This window comes from Callorhinus ursinus, unplaced genomic scaffold (genome assembly GCF_003265705.2).
Source record: "Callorhinus ursinus isolate GAN/ISIS: 27379988/994484 unplaced genomic scaffold, GSC_fseal_2.0 scaffold4, whole genome shotgun sequence".
Taxonomy (NCBI): Eukaryota; Metazoa; Chordata; class Mammalia; order Carnivora; family Otariidae; genus Callorhinus; species Callorhinus ursinus.
This window is the reverse complement of record NW_027397066.1, coordinates 31,115,746-31,136,505: the sequence shown is the minus strand read 5'-3', so window position 1 is coordinate 31,136,505 and position 20,760 is coordinate 31,115,746. Positions and strand designations below refer to the sequence as shown.

The 20,760-nt window shown below is 42.5% G+C and overlaps 1 long non-coding RNA gene across 1 annotated transcript; it reads right to left on the bottom strand.

Annotated features, from left to right (window-relative positions):
* Nucleotides 1–3,888: 3,888 nt before the first annotated feature.
* LOC112835959 (uncharacterized) lies at nucleotides 3,889–19,924 on the bottom strand. Its single transcript, XR_012377876.1, has 4 exons — nucleotides 19,594–19,924; nucleotides 18,987–19,010; nucleotides 17,610–17,779; nucleotides 3,889–9,179 (listed from the first exon to the last, which is right to left on the bottom strand). It is a non-coding gene; the product is annotated as an uncharacterized lncRNA (long non-coding RNA).
* Between the last annotated feature and the right edge of the window lie 836 nt (nucleotides 19,925–20,760).

Here is a 20,760-nt window from a genome sequence, read left to right as displayed (position 1 = left end):
GGCTCAAACCCCTCCCACCTGCCACTCCACTCCCTTTTCTCTTCCTCACTAACCCCCTCCACCCCTACTCCAGCCACACGTCCAGTTCCAGAGTGCAGGAAAACTTAGCACAGGCAGGAAGCCAGATGGAGTGCTCATCAGGTCACCAAGATAGAAAGTGAAAGGGGCGGGGAACAGAGATAGGCCTAGACCCAGAGTCCCTCACATTATTGTGGTATGGAGGGGGAAACCTTCCTTCTCCCCACTCCACTGCTAAAATCTTGCAAGTTGCAGCTCAGAGTTACAACCTAGTGGGAAATGACCTTTTGCCCTGACCCCACCCTGGGTTAGAGAAGGGCCATGGCCTTGTGAGAAGCTGTGATTTCTGCATTACTTTTCCAATTTCCAGGGCCAGTTGGTACCCTTGGAATGATAATAAGGGATTTTATAATACTCTTAGCTTCCTGGATACAGAACTTCCTTTATAAGATGTGATAAAGATTTCCAAACCCTTTTGCTATAAAGCATTGTCTCAGAGAGTAGGGGATAGCCTGTCATCAATCTCTTTTGCGCTCATTTCTAGCAGAGCTGGAAGAAATAGTTGAGGGGGCTTTGGAACCAGTGGTGATACCTGGGAGAGCAGGTTGAAGACTGGCAAACCAGGAGGGTACATCCATGTTGTCCCAGGGTAGAGCAGACAGGTAAGAGCTAACTATCCAGCCGGTATCTGCTAAGTGCCATTGCTCTTGGAGGAAAGTAGCTCCTTGCCCTTGTTGTGCAGGTATACCACTGTGTGAGGCGGGGGCAGCAGGGCCTTGGTGATGGCCGCGGAGAGCGCCCTGGCTGCCCAGGAAGGTGTTCTGTCCATAGTTCTTTAAGTCACCAATAACAAAACTGAGTAGGGAGCGGGGCTAAACACTGCTGTGACTTTGCTTCAGACCCTTGATTCCCTTGACTAATGTGACACCCAGGAACACAAGGAGCATAGAGCTCTTCCCCACATGGGGCATTTGCTGAGCTTTTGGCTCAGTGAGTGAAAGCCCCGGATGGGAAGGCATCCACAGTCATGGCTGCCGCCACCTCCTTGTGTGGACAACCTCTGCACCCCCAGCTCCTCCTGAAATCCTGCCATGAATCATTCTTTTGGGGGCTTCCCTTATAGAATCTTTCCTAACTTAGTCCTTTGCAGCATATTTTATTGTACATTGTCAAAGGTCAGGAGCATTAATATCAACTTAAAGATGGCCATGGAGCTATAGAAAATTGAGCCATTGCTGCCATTAGATCAACTGGGAAGCTCAGGGACTGAAAGAAAAAACAGAGGCCACTTTACTTTTAAAAGGCTAAGGGAACCACATATAAATCTAGAATGAAAAGTCTTTGGATAATGTAGAAAAGAGACCTTTCATAAAATTACTCATTATTATTAAATCTGTCAGTTGTTTAAGTGTTCATAGTTGTTTGGAACCCAAACTCTTATTGCTATAAGTTTTCACCTAATTTCCAAATATGCATAATAAGGTAAGTGTTCCTAACTAGTGGGCCTATTTCCAAAATTGGCATCAATAAAGGCAAGAAATTAAGATTACACAGGATAGAACCCTAAGACAGTAAGGTGGTTCACTGGGGATGCTTGCTCCCACTGATAGGGGGTGAATTTCTGGAGCCCAAGGTGGAGAAGGTTTCTGAGGCAAGCCTAAGCTCAGTGGGAGAGGGAGCGAGATGGAGAAGCAGCATGGAAAGCATGGAAAAAGGCAGCACTGCAGAAACAGGACAATGCTGGGTGACTCCCCAGTCCTGCCAACCAGAGGCATGACTGGTAGTACGGAAACTGCATGTTAAGTCATTAGCTTTAAGGAATATTCCTCATTGGGGCATCTGGGTGGCTCAGGCGGTTAAGCATCGACTCTTGGTTTTGGCTCAGGTCCTGATCTCAGGGTCCTGAGATTGAGCCCCACATCAGGCTCCACACTCATTGGGGGGGTCTCCTTGGGGTTCTTTCTCTCCCTCTCTCCCCGCCCCTGCCCCCTGTGCACTCGTGTGCACTCTCTTTCTCTCAATAAGCGAACAAATCTTAAAAAAAAATGAAATATTCCTCATTGATAAGGAAATGGATTGAAATCAAATGAGAGAATACATTACACTGTTTAGCCTACAGTACTAGGGCCTTGAGATTACTTTCTGAGAGGCACAAGGATGGTAAAACATAGTACAGTAAAAAAATAAAATGAGCAGATAACCAATGTGGATCTTGGAATTTCAGCAGTTTAAATAAACAAAAATTGTACTGCATGGGAAACTCATGCTTACCATGGATAAGACAACATAAATCTATGTGCAGTGAGAACAAGTGAACTGTATAGAGTAAGCTTCTGTGAAGTGTCTGATTTCCTTTTTTGGACAAAGCAGATAAAACTGGGCACTGGTTCCATTTCCCTTTTCAGCTTCCTCTCCTGTTTGTTAAATCATTGCTCTCTCTACACAAGCAACGGTTCCATGCAGCCCTCTGACAGTATCCAGCCTTTACCATGGGGTTCCCATGGCCCACCTGAGCTGGTTTTGTGGGTTTGGGCATCAAGCACCAGGCTAAGCAAGTGTTAGATAGCATGTCACCTTTTGTTACGGCATCCGAATTTGTCTAAAGTCAGTGAGAATTTCTTTGTATAAATTGTAAGAGTTCTCGATCTCGGGGATTTTACCCAGACCCAAATGGGCAAAATGACCAAGCTTCCAACACTGCAAGATTCCCACTTCATTTAATCCCAAAGGCTACAGCAACCAAGTGAATGTGCTGAAATATTAGTTGGGCCATATCACCGCTCTACTTAGAACCCTCCCAGGGCTTCCCAGATATCCCAGGGTAAAAGTCAGTCTCCGTAATGGTTTGTAAAGCCCTATGGGACCTTCCCCCTTTCCCACCCCCACACCACTATCTCTGTTCTTCATTGCCTGCTGCCAGTCCGGGGTCCCACTGCACACAGACTTGCTCTTCCTTCCAGGCATACACTTGCCCCAGGGCCTTTGACTCTATTCTCTCTGCCACGGGTGCTCTTTCTTCAGATATCCCCATTAGGGGGTATAGCTCAGTGGTAGAGCATTTGACTGCAGATATCCCCATTAGCCCTACTTAATTTACCTTCTTAAATCATTGTTTAAAATATTATCTTCTCCATGAGGCCTTCTCTCGCCAACTTTTTGAAAGTGGAAACCACTGCTCTGCGCCCCCCCACACACTTCTTATCCCCTTTTCCTGATCTGTATTTCTCCACAGCTTTTATTGCTCTCTGATATGTTACTTGTGTATCTTGTCATGGTTCCCTCTCCCACCACCAAACCCCATGAGGGCAGGGAATTTTTTCTGCTTTGCTCACTGCTACCTGCTGTATCTCCAATGTATACAATAGAACCTAGCATGTAGTGGACATTCAATAAATAAATAGGTGCTGAGTGAATGAACGAATGAATGAATGAATGAATATAATTTGTAACACATGACATTTGTGAGTTCATTGATCGTCTATCTAGTACTTCCCTTAGATCAGAAACTTTTCGAGGTTTCTCTCTACCCCTTTGTGCTCTCATCCAGTTTTTCAACTGTCCCAAAGTTCAGTCCTCCCCTTCAGGTGAGCTGAATGGTTGTTTCACAATCAACATAGGACCTGATTTCCAGATGGCCTATAAAAGGGTTGTAAAATCATGGAACAACTGAGAATTCATCCACACTGTTTGTTTCAAGTGTGGCTAAGAAAAATACCATTTTGGAGAACTGTCTGAAAGATATACAGTCTGACTGGCCCTCTAGAATCTGGATCCCCTAAAATCAGTTTCCGTATCAGGTCAACCCAAGCGAAGAGCAGTTTGCCTGGACTGTATCTAAAAAAAAAATTCTTTTTATTGAATTGCATTTTGACATTACCCTATTTGCCCATATCAAGGGAATATATTTTATAAAAATGCCCTATTCAGTCTGAGATACTCTTTAATACCTAACACAATGTCTTTTTAAGGAGAGAACAATTCTTTTAGGGTTCTACAAGGAATAACTTTTCTTGGCAACTGGATTTGTCTTCCTCCTTGCACTAACTAATGGGTTCACGGGTGGGATTTAGGATCCGTTTCTTGACAAGTATCGAGGTTATTTTGTATATGAAGTCATTGATTCACAGATGCCCTTTCTAAGCCTTTGCCAGCTTGTGTGTTTTCATCCATCCAAGACAAAAATATAAATAACAATGTAAGGTATAATCTCACAAAACTGAATTAGACTATCTCGTATTCTGAAATCACGTGATTCCCACGTTGTAGGTATTAACAAAAGAGTCTTTCTTTTATGAAATGATGGTGAGAGTGGTAGGAGTCTTTGTCGGCTTGTTTTATTTTTGTTTGTGAATGCCTTTACCTGGCAAAAAGAATATGCTGGCTCACTTCTGTCATTTCCTAGTGTTTTGGAAAATTTTACTGGTTCAGAAAATCCAAAGTCTAAGAAACACTGGTTTTCTCCCTTACTCCTAGCTTCATTCAGCCTCACCTATTTTCTCGTCCTTTAGTCCTATTTTCTTGTTCCCTTGTTTTTAAGTTTTTTTTGTTGTTGCCTTGTATGCATTGAAGACACCTTTAAGGGGTGCCTGGCTGGCTCAGTCAATAGAGCATGTGACTCTTGATTTCAGGGTCATGAGTTCCAGCCCCACATTGAGTGTGGAGATTACTTAAAAAATAAATAAAAATCCCAAGGGTTTGGGATGCCTGGGTGGCTCAGTCGGTTAAACATCTGCCTTCAGCTCAGGTCATGATCCTGGGGTCCTGGGATTGAGTCCCTCCATTGGGTTCCCTGCTCAGTGGGGAGCCTGCTGCTGCTTCTCCATCTGTCCGCCCCACCCCCACCTCCGTCATGCTCTCTCTCACTTTCTCAGATAAACTTTTTTTTAATCCCAAAGGTTTTATGAATGTAGAAAAAAAAGACACCTTCAATCATTTCTTGGATGGGGCAGACAGGAAGGAAGGAAGGAAGGAAGGAGGAAGGAAGGAAGGAAGGAAGGGGCTTATACAAAGCAAAGAATCAACCTGTACCTGCTTAGCGTCCCAGCTCCACACTGCACCAAATGCTCTCATTCATCACCACCCTGAATGTTATCTGCAAGTTTACAGTGCTTTGTAATTAATGTGTCTCATTTTACTTAATCCTCTCAGTAGCACTCGGGTGTTATTTTCTACCTTTCCCTCATTGACAGAAAAACTTGGTGGGGGGGAGGGGAAGGGGATTGGAATTTTAACCTAAATATTCTCCCTCCAAGCCTAATTCTTTTCCTCTATACTGTATTACCACCTTTTAAAACTACTGTTTTTGAGGATGGTATCGTGCAGAGGGTTTGTTTTTGCTCTTGTTTTTAAGGAGACATCAGGAGAGTCTGGTTATTTTCTTGGCTTTCAGAATAACCTTCCTTGTTGCAAGGTGTTCTGTAGGAGGGCTGTGCTTCCACAAGGCTGCTCTGGCCCTTTAGCTTGAGGGAGCATCCACTGAACAGAATCAAGTTTCCCTGATCAGCACATATTGAAGAAATGGGCTGCATGGTAGTCTCCTTTTGGTCACTATTTCTATTGCATAATAATTCACATTGTGCAACAGCATAGAGTGAGAGCTCGCTTCATTACTTAGTAATTTCCTTTAACAGTAAAGCTGAGCTAGAGACATTCGGCCCTCTTCTCATTTTCCTGTTGCTAAATATAAAACGTAAGCTGAAGTTCTCCTGTTATTCAAGGGAAAGGAACGTGAGTCTTTGAATTTGAAGCTTAGAGAAAACTTAAGATGAAAAGATTAAGGGGCGCCTGGGTGGCTCAGATGGTTAAGTGTCTGCCTTCGGCTCAGGTCACGATCCCTGGGTCCTGGGATCGAGTCCCGCATCGGGCTCCCTGCTCAGCAGGGAGTCTGCTTCTCCCTCTGACCCTACCCCCTCTTGTGCTCTCTCTCTCTCTCACTCTCTCTCTCTTTCTCAAATAAATAAAATAAAATCTTTAAAAAAAAGATGAAAAGATTAAGAAAAAACTAAGATTTAAAATACCCAGCTTCCTAAACTGGCAGGTATGTACTACAAGTGGCTTAGTAGAATCTTTTGACCAGTAGAGTTTTGTTGATCAGCAGTTCTTTCTACGGGCTTGAGCTAGGCATGGAAGTGATGGAAAGACAGATGAGACATTGTCCCTGTCCTCAACACTGTTAACGCACTTCTAATTCAGGATCAACAAACATTGGCCCATTTAGTAAATATTTCAGCCTTTGCAGGCCATTCGGTCTCTGTTTTGACTTTGAGTTCTGTCACTATAGTGCAAAAGTCACCATAAACAGCACATACACAAATGAGTACAGCTGTGTTTTAGCGACGATGGATGCTGAAGCATAAGTTTCACAAATTTTGGCATGTAATGAAATATTGTTTTATTTTTAAATTTTTTTTCCAATCACTTAAGACATAAAAACGACTTCATCAAACTCAATAGCTTCTGAACAGCAAAGGGAACCAGCAACAAAATGAAAAGGCATGGGAGAAAACATTTGCAAACCACACATCCCATAAGGGTTAATAGATGCTTCGTTAATAACATGAAGTAACAAGATCTGGCCATAGGTCTAATAACAACCATGATTTGAGGTCCTGATAAGTATATATGATATTCTGAGATACCTGTGACAATGGAAATGTGACGTGAAAATCTGTGACTTCTACTGATGACAAATTCATGAGAACTGATCAACTTTTGTGGTTGTGTTGACTGCATTTATAATTGAAGGAAAATCTAAATTTTGATTAGAACTGCTAGAAGTAACTTTCTAAAAAAAAAATCTCTGTATGCTATGCCTAGAGCCACCAGAGAATCTTTGATCTCAGGTTAAGAGGTCCTGAGAAGTCAAGGAGAACTGTGGGCTGGGGAAATCGGACAATGAGAAGACCCTCATCTTTGAGAGCACGTTTTTTTTTTCTTAAAGATTTGTAAATCTTTAAGTAATCTCTACACCCAGTGTGGGGCTCAAATTCACAACCCTGAGACCAAGAGTCGTGCACTCCACCGACTAAGCCAGCCAGGCACCCTGAGAACACAATTGTAATAGGGTTGAGAAGACAGAGGCTAAATTGAAGCGAAGTGACTCAGTAAGGAGAGAGGAATTCTAAGTGCCATTTGCAAGTCTGTCCCTATCCATGCTGCCTATTCTGCTACTCCTTTAAGAGAAGGCTAGAGGGGCGCCTGGGGGGCTCAGTCAGTTCAGTGTCTGCCTTCGGCTCAGGTCATGATCTCAGGACCCCGGGATGGAGCCCCGCATCGGGCTCTCCGTTCAGTGGAGAGTCTGCTTATCCCTCTCCCTCTGCCCTCTCCCCCACTCACGCCCTCTTTCTCTCTCAAATAAATAAATAAATAAAATCTTAAGGAGAGAAGGCTAGACTGGTGTCAGGAACTCTGTCGTGGGGTTTTTATGATACAGTAGCTGCTGCATCATGGGAACCAGGCAAACTAAAAGTGTTTACATAGAATGTTGCCTGTCAACTGGACTTTTCAAGAGTTCTTACTAAAGCATTATTTTGGAAAAGTGGTTTGGAACAGACTTATTCTGCCCTAAGAAGATACCCCAGCTTGTCAAAAGCACTTCCTACTTCTTTAATATCGACTCTACTGGTGGGAACAAGGGTGATTCTTTTTGTCGAACTATTATATTTTTATATTTTTCTAATTATCTACAATAAATGTGCATTATTTTATAATGGGAAAAGCCTAAGTTTTATCTCTGCTCTTTATTTTGGGCTATCTCATCTGTAGGAGCAAGTCAGCCTTGTTCCTGAATATTAAATTAGAATTTGATGAAGACGGAAAGGAAGAAAAGAGGAGAAGATGAAAGGAAAGAGGGAAGGAAGAAAAGAAAGAGACGGGCCACCTGGGTGGCTCAGTTGTTAAGCGTCTGCCTTCGGCTCAGGTCATGCTCCCAGGGTCCTGGGATTGAGCGCCGCATCGGGCTCCCTGCTCGGCGGGAAGCCCGCTTCTCCCTCTCCCTCTCGCCTTGCTTGTGTTCCCCTCTCTCGCTCTTTAAAAAAAAAAAAAAAAGAAAGGAAAGAAGAAAAAGTAAAAAAACTATTAGGTTTCCATGCCATTCCAAGTTACTCAACCTTAACTAGGCCCCAGTACCTTTTGGTAATCCTTTTATTCATCTCTTATCCACTCGCCCTGCAAACACAGGAGTGAGCCTCAACCAAGTCCAGCCAACCCTGCCTAAAGGGTTGCCTTATCTGAGAACTGCCTATCTGAGCCCAGCCCACATGGCCAATCCCACTGGCTGTGCTAAGTAAATGTCTATTGCCTTAAGTCACTCATATGGGGGGGAGGGGTTGGTTCTTACGCAGCAAAAGCTAATTTATACAAGTGAGTAATGTTTTCCAAATGTACGTTTCCTGGCAGTTGTCCCATATTCCACAAGTTCTCCAAGATTAACACACTGTGTGTTAGGATAACACCTACAGATGCTGTCAGAATCCAGAGAGGTTCTTCTGAGTGGCCAGTATTTTCTTAGTGTCTTGTTACCCATCTAGAGCTTCGAAATTCTAGTTATACTGGGCGTGCTACCAAATCACACCTGGACCCAACCTCACCAACTAATCATCACAGTTCACATCTTCCTATAACTCATGACAAGACTCCCTCCACAAATCTGTGTTAAATTCCTCTTTAGTGCTCCAGAACCCCAGGAGCTCCTTTAGGTTTGGATGCTCCTTTGAAGGAAGACCCCATACCCCTCACACCGACCAGCATTAGGTGGCCAAGGATCACTTCCTAGCTTTGTAAATGTAGGCAAATTACTTCACTGACTTCTGTGGCTTCTTAGTGTCCTCATCCATAAGACAGGGATACAAGTAATAGTACTGACCTTACGACGTTGTCAATGGGATAAGCAAATTAGTAAAGGTAAAATACTTAGACCAGAATCTAGTATGTAGTAAAGTATACGATGATCATTATTACTTAGGGTTGCAATTTCTCTTCTTTTCCTTCTTCTCTGGATCACATCAGTCTTCTATCTCTCTAGGGAGAACGGGATGCGAATCTTAGACTATTTCTTTCAGGTGAGGATTAAGCAAACGCCAATCTTTTTGGAGTTCCTCAGGTATTCAGGGATTCTTCAGGAATTCAGCTGTTGTGCTGCTTCAGAAACAGTATAGTGATCGCTGGGGGAAAAAAAAAGGCTTGACATTATTTTCTCTTCTAAATGGCCAAGGTTTTGCCAGGCAAGCTTCTCCAAAGCCAGTAACATTTTTTTTTCAAGTTAAAATTGAACAAGAATGATTTAACAATCTTTCCAAAATTCTTTCAAGCCCTGTGCCCCCCAGATGGCATTTTGCCCTGAGCCGGCAGGGTGTGTGGGACCGGACATCAGGAGTGAGGCAGTCCTGGCCACACGTGGGCTGTGCAGGTGTGAAGAAGGCTCACAATTGAAATGGATATGAGTGCTAGATAAAATATTTTTTAAATAAGTTTTAAAATACAGAGTTGAACTCCAGAGAAAGAAAAAAAAGCTGCCTAGGTGTTGAAAAAGTTTCCTAGGTGAACTGGGAAGAGCAGAAAAGCAGTGGCTGGAGCATCCATGGCCTCGGGGAGGTATGAGACAAATTAGGGCCTCAAGAGCTAGGAGTTGGAGACCTTGGCGCGCACTCTCTCTCTCTCTCTCTCTCTCTCTCCCTCTCTCTCTCTCTCACACACACACACACACACACACACACACACACACACACACACACACGCAAACGCATACACACTTGAAATATGGCCCCGGGGTGAGGGTGATAGAAGGCAGGGAGTTAGAACTGACTCCATTGTTTTTGTCCCCCTCACCCCCCCAAAATTTCTATTTTTTAAAAACTTTTTATTTAAGTAATCTCTACACCCAACATGGGGCTCAAACTCATGACCCTGAGATCAAGAGTCACATGTTCTATGGACTGAGCCAGGCAGGCGCCCCAAGAAAGGTCTACTGGATTCTTTTTTCAAATCTCCTATTCTTATTCATGGTGTCCTATCTTATCCCTTAGTGTCCAAGAAACCTGAAAGGACGGCAAATCTGTGAAAGGGAATTAGAAACAAAGGTACTCCTGGTCCAGAATCAGGGGCACTTGTAGTCTGCTTGACATGCTGGGTGGGGTGGGGGCTGAGGAGACAGGGAGGGGCAGAGGTGAGGAGAGTGAGTTCATGACCAGAAATCACAACTCCAAGCCTGAGTCCCACAGCAGAAGTGTGAATTTATGCTTGCAAATTGGTGCAGGAATCCGAAGCTAATAAAAGTCACATAAAAATTCATCAATAATATTGTTAGAAGAGTTGTGAATATCTTCTCCCAGATTGTATGTTGTCTTTTAACTCTATTTTTTTGAAGATTTTATTTATTTATCTGAGAGAGAGAATGAGTACGAGCAGGGGGAGGGGCAGAGGGAGACGCAGACTCCCTGCTGATTAGGGAGCCCCATGCGGGACTTAATTCCAGGACTCCAGGATCATAACCTAAGCCACCCAGGCACCCCTATACCAAAGTTTTAAATCCTAATGTGGTTGGCTCTTTTGCTTAATGGCTCCAGCTTTTTGTCTGGGTTAAGAACTCCTCCTCTACCCTGATATAATAGAGACATCTCCTACACTTTCTTCTAAAGTGCTTAAAGTGTTCACAATTAGATTTTTAAATCCAACTGCAATTTACTTTTTGAAATGGTTTTGGATACGGTTTGAGGTGAGGATCTCATTTTAGCTTTTCCATTTGGATAGCTAATTGTTCCAGAATTTTTTACCCAAAAGTTCTTTCCCTACAGACTTAGGATGCCATGTTGGTCATATACCAATTTCTTCTACATACATGTGCTTATTTGTTCTTTTCTTCCATTGGTTTGTTTGTCTATCTCTCTGCCAAATTTATTTAATATATATTTATAATAAATTTTAACATTTGGTAGTACCATTCCTCTCTTCTTGTTGTTAAGAATTGGAGAGTCTGAGAATTTATCTCATCTGCAAGTGAACGAGTCAGCCGGTCGCTGTTCCATGGGTGTGAGCAGAAGACTTGAGAGGCTGTTGTGGCAGGAGCAAAGGACTTTATTTCATGCTTACGGTGCAGCAGACCGTGGAAGTTGCATGTCCCCTCAGCTACCCTTGTTTCCAAGTCCCACGTGGGACACAGAAGAGCTGGAACCAAGGCTGCACACATCACACTGAGGAACCCAAGATTAGGAGACCCCAAACTTGGGGCATCTGGTGGGCTCAGTCAGTGGAGCATGCAACTCTTGTTCTCGGCATTGTAAGTTCGAGTCCCACATTAGGTGTAGAGATTACTTAAAAGTAAAATATTTAAAAAAAAAAAAAGGAAACCCTGGACTTGTGAAGGGGGTGCTAGCAAACCTGCCCTTCCCTTAACCCAGAGAGAGACATTTCTTAAATATCCTGTACATCCAACAAATCTGCCCTCTGCCCTGGAGGGAGATATTATCTCTATCTTCCTAAGCTATTTGCTATACAAACACCCTTGAAGACAGTCCAAAAAAAAAAAAAGAAATCAGTGCCTGTGCTTCGATGTGCAGACATGCAAGAGACCAATGGAGCATTGTCCCCCAATATCTATGCTTCTTCAGTATTACTTTGCTTCTTGTGGCCCTTTATTCTTCCACATGAATTTTAAAATCAATTTGTATAGTTGTTTGGATAGACTGCTGTTAGATATAAATTTATCCAAATCATTTAAAAATGTACTCTTAGGGCGCCTGGGTGGCTCAGTAGGTTAAGCGTCTGCCTTCAGCTCAGGTCATGATCCCAGAGTCCTGGGATCGAGTCCTGGATCAGGCTCCCTGCTCCCTGGGGAGTCTGCTTCTCTCCCTCTCTCTCTCTCTCTCTCTCTCTCTCTCTCTCTCTCTCCCTCTGCCCCACCCCCTGGCTCATGCTCTGTCTCTCAAATAAATAAAATCTTTAAAAAAAAAAAACAAAAAACGTACTCTTAAAAACAAACAACAGAAAAATACTCTTTACAACCACATATAAACAATATAACTAATTAGTAACTGTAATTGTAGGCATGCAAAGCAATTAACAGTTAATTTAATTTAATTTATTTATTTGAGAGAGAGAGCATGAGCAGGGTGAGGGGCAGAGGGAGAAGTAGATTCCCTGCTGAGCAGGGAGCCCGATGTGGGACTCGATTCTGGGACTCCAGCATCATGACCTGAGCTGAAGGCAGATGCTTAACCGACTGAGCCACCCAGGTGCCCAGCAATTTACAGTTTAAAGAGAAAGCATGGGGGCACCTGACTGGCTCAGTCAGTGGAGCATGTGACTGTTGATCTCAGGGTTGTAGGTTCGAGCCCCACATTGGGTGTAAAGATTACTTAAAAATAAAATCTCATAAGAATAAAAAAATAGGGGCGCCTGGGTGTCTCAGTTGTTAAGCATCTGCCTTTGGCTCAGGTCATGATCTCAGGGTCCTGGGATCAAGCCCCGCATCGGGCTCCCAGCTTGGCGGGAAGCCTGCTTCTCTCTCTCCCACTCCCCCTGCTTGTGTTCCCTCTCTCACTGTATCTCTCTCTGTCAAATAAATAAAATATTTAAAAAGAAAAAAAATAAAGAGAAACTGGAAATCAACAACAAATTAAAAAGCAAAGAAAATAACAGCAGCAACAATAGCAACAAAACAGAGAACCCCCTGGGATTTTGCAGAAGTAAATACAGAATAGCCTTGTAATCACATTTGTACCAAGTAGGGCACAAGGGACAAAACAAAACAAAAAACAAAAAATAAACTTTTGTTGAAAATAACAAGCACATTCACAAAACACTAGGAAAACATCCACTGCGAGAGACAGTCAATACATACAGCAAACTGAAGAAATATCATTAGAATTTTAGATTATAGTATAAGCTGAAACAAGCATATTAAAATTTATTTTCAAAAACTCAAAAAGCAAAAATGGGAACCAAGAGAATGGAATGGTATAGAATGGAATAATAAAGAAAAGGAAGGTTTTGAAAACTAGATCAAATAGAACTTCTAGGGAAAAAAAACAATTGAAAACTAAAACTCCAAGGAAAGGTTAAATGTCCAATTAGAGAAAGCTAACAGGTTAGTGATCTGGAAGACAGCTCTGAGGAAATGGCTGAGACAGCAACACAGACATAAAGAAATGGAAAACAATACATGTGTTTCTAAAATCATAATGAAACTACAAATCACCAAGCACAAAACAAAGTCTTGCAAGCAATAAATAGTGAGCAAAAGATACTGCCTCACCTCCATGAAGTTCAAGAACAGGCAAAACTAATCTATGATGTTAGCTGTTAGAACAGCGGTTATCTCTGGAGGGTGAGGGAAGGTTCCAGCTGAAAAGGGCACTCAGGTACTCTTTGAGATACCGGATGTGTTTTACACCTTCATGGTTGCATTGTTGTATACATATGTAAGAGGTCACTGAACTGTACACTTAAGATTTTGTGCATTTTCTTGTATGTATATTACACTTCAATAAAAATGCTTTTAAAAAAGTCAGAGAAAAGGGGGAAAAGTTATCTACAAAGGGATTACAGCTAAATTAACAAACAAAAAGTTCCAAAATATAATTCAACAGTGACTTCGAAGTGCCAGGGAAAATATACATCAACTTAGAGTTCTGTACCTTGCAGAACTATTATTAACAAATAAGGCTGACTAAAGATATTTCCAGGTCAAGACTAAAACAACCTCTAAAATATGTGCTTCAGGGGCACCTGGGTGGCGCAGTCAGTGGGTCGTCCAACTCTCCACTCTCAGTTTCAGCTCAGGTAGTGATCTTGGGGTCGTGGGATCCAGCCCCACATTGAACCCCACCTTGCAGGCTCTGCGCTCAGCACAGAGTCTGCTTAAGTTTCTCTCTCCCTCTCCCTCTGCCCCTCCCACACTCAAATAAATAAATAAATCTTTACAAAAAAAAAAAGTAAAATATGTGCTTCAGCAAGAAGGTAGGATACATGACTCATAATAGCAAACAGGTTAGTGAATCTATGTAAGCATTAATTTTCTTTTTTTTTTTTAAAGGTTTATTTATTATTTAAGAGTGAGAATGAGAAATAGAGAGCACGAGAGGGAAGAGGGTCAGAGGGAGAAGCAGACTCCCTGCCGAGCAGGGAGCCCGATGCGGGACTCGATCCTGGGACTCCAGGATGATGACCTGAGCCAAAGGCAGTCGCTTAACCAACTGAGCCACCCAGGCGCCCAAGCATTAATTTTCAATAATAATTATTTTGATAGGTTTTGAAAATTAGGTGGGTTCTACTATAGACATACACACAAAATGTTACATGACAAGGTTATTCACTACTGCATTATTTGAAACAGCACAAATTAGAAACAACCTCAATATTCATCCATACATTGAAATACTATTTGGCCATGAAGATGAATGAAATACATTTTTGAATACCATATAGAATAAATATATTTCTGTATAAGTCAGATTTTTCTGCATTAACAATTACAACATGTCAGTTGGTTATAACAATGAACATGGATTTCTCATACATTCCATCTACAGGGGAAGAATGAATAATTACAAACATTAAAACACTTTCACAGGGGCGCCTGGCTGGCTCCGTTGGTAGAGCATACTACTTTTGATCTTGGGGTTGTGGGTTCAAGCCCCATGTTGGATATAGAGCATACTTAAAAAAAAACAGTTTCACAATTGCTCAGTAAAAAAAAAAAAAAATGCAGAACAGAGTGTACAGTGTCCTACCATTTGGATAAAGGAAGTCAAAACAAAAAAATCCATCACATAATTGTTTTATATACAAGATCTCTAGAAGAATAAACTTGAAACTGGCAAAAGTGATTGCCTTCATGCATAGGAATTGACTGACCAGGAGTCCTGGTAGACAAAACATTTCAATCTCTGTATACCCTTTTATACCTTTGAATTTTCTTCCACTGGAATATATTACCTAAGCAAAAATTAAATTCTCTGTATCATTTGGGTGGTAGACATGTTTAAGGAAATATACATGTTAAGATTTTAAGAGTAACCACACACATGCACACACATGCACACACACACGCACACACACATACATACACAAGGAATTTAATATACAACTAAAATGGCACAGGAAACAAAGAGGTTAAGACAAACTATCTTGAGCCTTTTTAAAAAAAATGAACTTAAGAGCCATGTTTCCTTTTCTGTGAACTATCTTTCCACATCATTTGCTCTTGTCTCTATTAGATTGTTGATCTTTTTTGTTACTGATATCTGGGGGCTCTTTGTACATGAGGGAGAGAAGCCCTTTGTGATAGAAATTGCAAACATTTTTGCCCAGTTTGTCACAGATTTTATTTCACGTGGGCAGCTTTCAATCCTTTCTTTTAACATGAGTCTTAGAAAGGCCTTTCTCACTCTGAGGTTGAAAAAGAATTAATCCCATATTTTCTTCCAACACTTCCCTAGGTCCTGTGTGAGTCTCATTTCCCCAGGCGAACTTTTCTTCTAGGCAAGAGCAGTAGTGGGTACATCGGCATGTCAATCCATGGAGCCTAATGTCTTTTGTGGGATTTCTCCAGTAGTTAATACATTTCTACTGAAAACTTCAGTTTCTCCCTAATCACCCAGGGGTGTCCTGTATGACCTAGACAATTGAAAAATGTTAACAGTGACTTTGAAAAATAATTTGGTTTCATCCCCCTTATAGATAAGGGAATTGAGGTTAGTGATGTTAAGAAGCATCTCACAGTTAGGAAGCAGTGGGGTTGGGATCGAAACTCAGGTTGTTGCTACGGAGTTCATAACCTTAACCCCGGTAGGTTGTAGTAGGTGTAAGATATATTGATTTTTTTTTTTCTCTTTAAAAATTACTGGCGATATCTGGGGAAATGAAGGCAGCAAAAAGATAAGTGATTTTCTAAAACAGACCTACAAACACTAAATGGGGGAATTATGAAACGTAGTTTATAAATCTCATATGTTCATTTATCCAATGACAGTAATACTTAATACTTTGCAATTTATAAAGTGTTCTCACAAAGATCAGATCATGTCACTCTTCCTTCCTTCCTTCCTTCCTTCCTACTAGAGAGAAAGAGAGAGCACACATGCATGTGGGGCTGGGGGTGGAGGGGCACAGGAAGAGAATCTTAAGCAGGCTCCACACCCAGCCGTGAGTCCAACACAGGGCTCAATCTCACGACACTGAGATCATGACCTGAGCCGAAATCAAGAGCCAGGCGCTTAACCGACTGAACCACCCAGGCACCCCTCATGTCACTCTTTCAACAAGGAGATGTTTTAGCTGTTAAAATAGCATTTGTCTTATAGCAGAATGAGAGGGGAAAATAGCATATAGACAATGCTATTCATTGCTGTTATATGAGCAAAGAATTGGAAACAACTTAAATGTCCTTCTTCCAAGGGACTGAAAAGCAGAGGCAGAACAATGTGTCTCTTGTTCTACCGTTTGTCAGCAAACGCATATTTCAACTTTATCCTTTTGAGTTTCTAAATTCAGAAATGGTCTGTTCAATATTTCTTTCATCATTGTGATAGTCAACATTCTCCCACATAAGACATATACTTTGGCCACAAGCTCAGGGTCTGTTTCATCCACAAGATCAGTCCATTCAACTGCAACTATATTTGTCTCTTCTTTTAGGTGTCCACTCATTAGCCTGCCTCTAGCTTGCGTGGTAACTGGCAATTCTCAAAGCAGAACAACCCTTCGATCTTATTTGTGTTATTGATGATAGAGCGCAACATTGGCCAAACTCTGTGACTTCACAGACTGCCTTCAGGATTTTTTTTTTTTTTTTTGTCTTACTTTGTGAGATTGATTTTTGTTGCTTGCTACACAGATGTATACTCCAGGGCAGATTTCATATGGCATCGTACAATTTAACAGCTTTTGGTCCAGCATCCTTTCCACAGAAGCTGCTAAACACAGACTCTCTGAACAGACATAGGACATAGATCCCAAATGAGACCATGCTCATTTAAATCTCTTGCTATCTTATTCACAAAGATGGTGGTTGTAATTTTGGTTGCACAGCAGAGTATACACCATCTGAAGGAAGATTATCATATTTCCTGATTTGTGGTTCCATCCACCATGTGGCTGGTTGACTCAAGGAAAGCCGTCATCAAATCTCTTCTTGGATTCCTACACTCCCTTCACATTGCTCCCTTTCTTTGTTGGTCTTCATAACTCAGTACAAAAATGTAATTTTGTTTTATAACAGGCAAGTAATCTATTAAGAGAAATCACTAAAGGGTGCCTGGCTGACTCAGCTGGTAAATAAAGCATGCAACCCTTGAGTTTGAGCCCTACATAGGGCACAGAGTTTACTCAAAAAAAAAAAAAAAAAAAGAAAGAAAAGAAATTACTAAAATCCTGAAGGTATGACAAATCACTTTCTTTGTGCCAGTGGAGCCCAAGAGAACTGAAGGCAGCACTCTCTCATTAAGACTGACATAAGCTACAAATCCCACCTGAAATTGCTTATCGGTTTCTCCTGCTTCTTCCGTGGGAGACCGGCCTCCACCAGTCTTGTGGCATTCTGTGTGACACTGGATACATTAACTCATCCCTCTTAACTGAACCCTTTTGCCATTTACCTGATTACTTGTGTTATGCAGGGCAGAGCAGGAGTAGGTAAAGTGGCCGGTGATAACCAATCCACGGCACTTGGAAGACCAAGATGGCACCCCCCTCCTCCACTTCTATCAAGTATTCTTGCCAAAAAATCAAGTCTGAATCAGATCATGTCTCTCCATCTTCTGTACCACTTCACAGAAAATGGAAGGCACAGAGAAATATGTTAAATATACCATGAGCAGGCAATTAGTAAAATCCAAAGTGTGGGAAACCCTACAGAACAGATGATTTGGTCATTGGGAACAAACTATAAAAAGGGAGAAAAAAGAGTTCAAGAATTTATAGATTAAAAGATTGAAGAGACCCATCAACCGAATTCAATGAATGAACACTAACTGGAGCCCTGGTTCAAGCAAAGTGTAGAGAAATTGGCAAACTGACCGGATAATTGAGGATATTAAGGAACTGTAAGCATTTGTAGGTATGACAATAATATAGCGATGGGTGTAAATAAGTCCCATCTTTTATGGATACATACTGAAATATTTACAGATGCAAGGACAGGTCTGGGATTTGCTTCAGAATTGTTGCGTAGCAAGATGGGACATGAGGGGGATATGGATGTAAACCGATTGGCTATGAATGGAGGACTGGCTGTGAGTGGAGCTGGGTGATGGATAGTCAGAGATCCACTGTACTATTCTTTTTTTAAAAAGTATTTTAAAGATTTTATTTATTTGAGAGAGAGAGCAGCGCCAGAGAGAGCACGAGCTGGGAGGAGGGGCAGAGGGAGAGGGAGAAGCAGAGTCCTCGCCAAGCAAGGAGCCTGATGCGGGGCTCAGTCCCACCATCCTGGGATCATGACCTGAGCTGCAGGCAGAATCTTAACTGACTGAGTCACGCAGACGCCCCTTGGCTTTATATGTGTTGGAATTCTCCGTAATAAGTTTTTAGAAAAAAGATTAGGTTACAGTCAGACATTAAAGTCACCTAAGATTCTGGGCAGATGTTTGAAGTGAAGGTGCACAGAGTGGATTGGAGGGAGAGCAGCTGGTGAACTGAGTGGGGAAAACGGATGTGGGGCTGAGCTGCACTGAATACAATTTGAGACATCCGAGTAGGAAAGTCTCAGTAGGCAGATGGTAACCTAGGGTTGGAAGCTAGGAAGAGGAAGAGGTCTGGAGTCCTATACTTAGGACAATTACAGCTGTGAGCAGAGAGAACCTTTCAGAATGCACAGAGTCAATGATTACACCTTAGGGAATGAACCACCTTAGGGTTCAGAAGGAAAAGAAAAAAAAAAAAAAAGGAAACCTGCTGAACCAGCAAAGCAGATAATTAGCCCCAGCCTCCACCTAAAGTTTACATTTGTTTTACTCCATTATAGGAGTACTTACCAGACAGATGAGCTGCATTTCACTCTGTAAAAAAAAAGAAAAAAAAAATTTTTTTTAAAGATTTTATTTATCTGACAGCGAGCACAAGCAGGGGGAGTGGCAGGCAGCTGGAAAAGCAGACTCCCCGCTGAGCAGGGAGCCCAAAGCGGGACTCAGTCCCAGGACCCTGGGATCATGACCCGAGCTGAAGGCAGACGCTTAATGGACTGAGCCACCCAGGCATCCCTTAAAATAGTTTTTTTTTCCCGTTACAATCAAATAATTCCGAACAATGTAATTTAAGGACTCAATCAGGCTCATCGTCTCTGAACTGCAACCCCAACTTCCTTCTAGCAGTTTCACAGTGCTATTTTGAAATGGTTTCAAGAGCTATTTAGACCTGGAACTGGCTCTTTGGTCCGAGTACCCAACTGCCTTCTGTACCAAACACTGATGCTGCTTTAACTGGACCCGAACGGGAAGAGACAGAGAAACAGCTCTGTTCTTCCCTGTGTATTTTCAAGGACTGACAGAGGGGAGCCAGGGAGAAAGGAACCTGGCCCCCCAACACTGCTCTCCATCCTGGTGCCCACACGCTCGTGCTGGCGGGGCAGCCGGAGGCTCTCACCTCTCCAGACAGCTAGCTGCCTTTTTCCTCCAGTGAATCCCAGTAGTTACTGCACTCTGCTTATGTGAAGTCAAGGGGAGTGATGGTATCTTCCACTTTCTGTCCCCTGCCTTGAGTGTGACATCTTGCTTTCAGTGGTTGTTCTACACAAATCTGCTTGGAGCAAGGACGGAACGAAGGGACAATGCACAGAAAGGACCTGCAGAGAGCCTCCCAGAGTCAAATTGTTTTGAACACAAATGTTGGGGATTTGGGCGCCTGGGTGGCTCAGTCTGTTGAGCGGCTGACTCTTGATTTCAGCTCAGGTCATGATCTCAGGGTCCTGGGATCAAGCCCCACATCAGGCTCCCTGCTCGGCGGGGAGTCTGCTTCTCCCTCTGCACCTGCACCACCCCCCCTGCGCGTGCTCCCCCCCATCAAAAATAAATAAAATCTTTAAAAAAAGTTAGGGATTTGAATTTGGTCATCTCGAAAAAGATGAGTCCAAAAGAGGGCATCACATTTGGAACAATGTGTGCTTGCCCACAGTTGGGGCAGTCCAGGATAGCAGGACCACTTGTACCACTGTGCGCTGTGCGTGTGTATTTCCCCTGCTAGGCTGACTCTGAGAGCAGGACAGCAGGTTATTACCAGCATCTAGAGAAGTGGCTGGCTCGTATCAGGATTCCAACTGGACTCAGTGAACATATGAACGAATGCACAAATAGGACTTGGTCTTTTTTTTTTTTTTTAAGATTTTATTTATTTATTTGACAGAGACACAGGGAGAGAGGGAACACAAGCAGGGGGAGTGGGAGAGGGAGAAGCAGGCTCTCCACTGAGCAGGGAACCCCCATGTGGGACTTGATCCCAGGACCCTGGGATCATGACCCGAGTCGAAGGCAGACGCTTAATGACTGAGCCACCCAGGCGCCCCGGATTTGGTCGTTTAGAATGAAGAAATTATAAATATGATTTAGATGCCATCCTTTCAAAATCCCTCCAAAGTAGGACATACGTGTTTGTTCCATCACTTAAAGCATTTATTTTATTTTTTTAAGGTTCATTTATTATTATTTTTTAGTAATCTCTACACCCAATGTGGGGCTTGAACCCAAGACCTCAAGATCAAGAGTCACCTGCTTTTCTGATTGAGCCAGCCAGGTGCCCCAAAGCAGTTATTTTTAA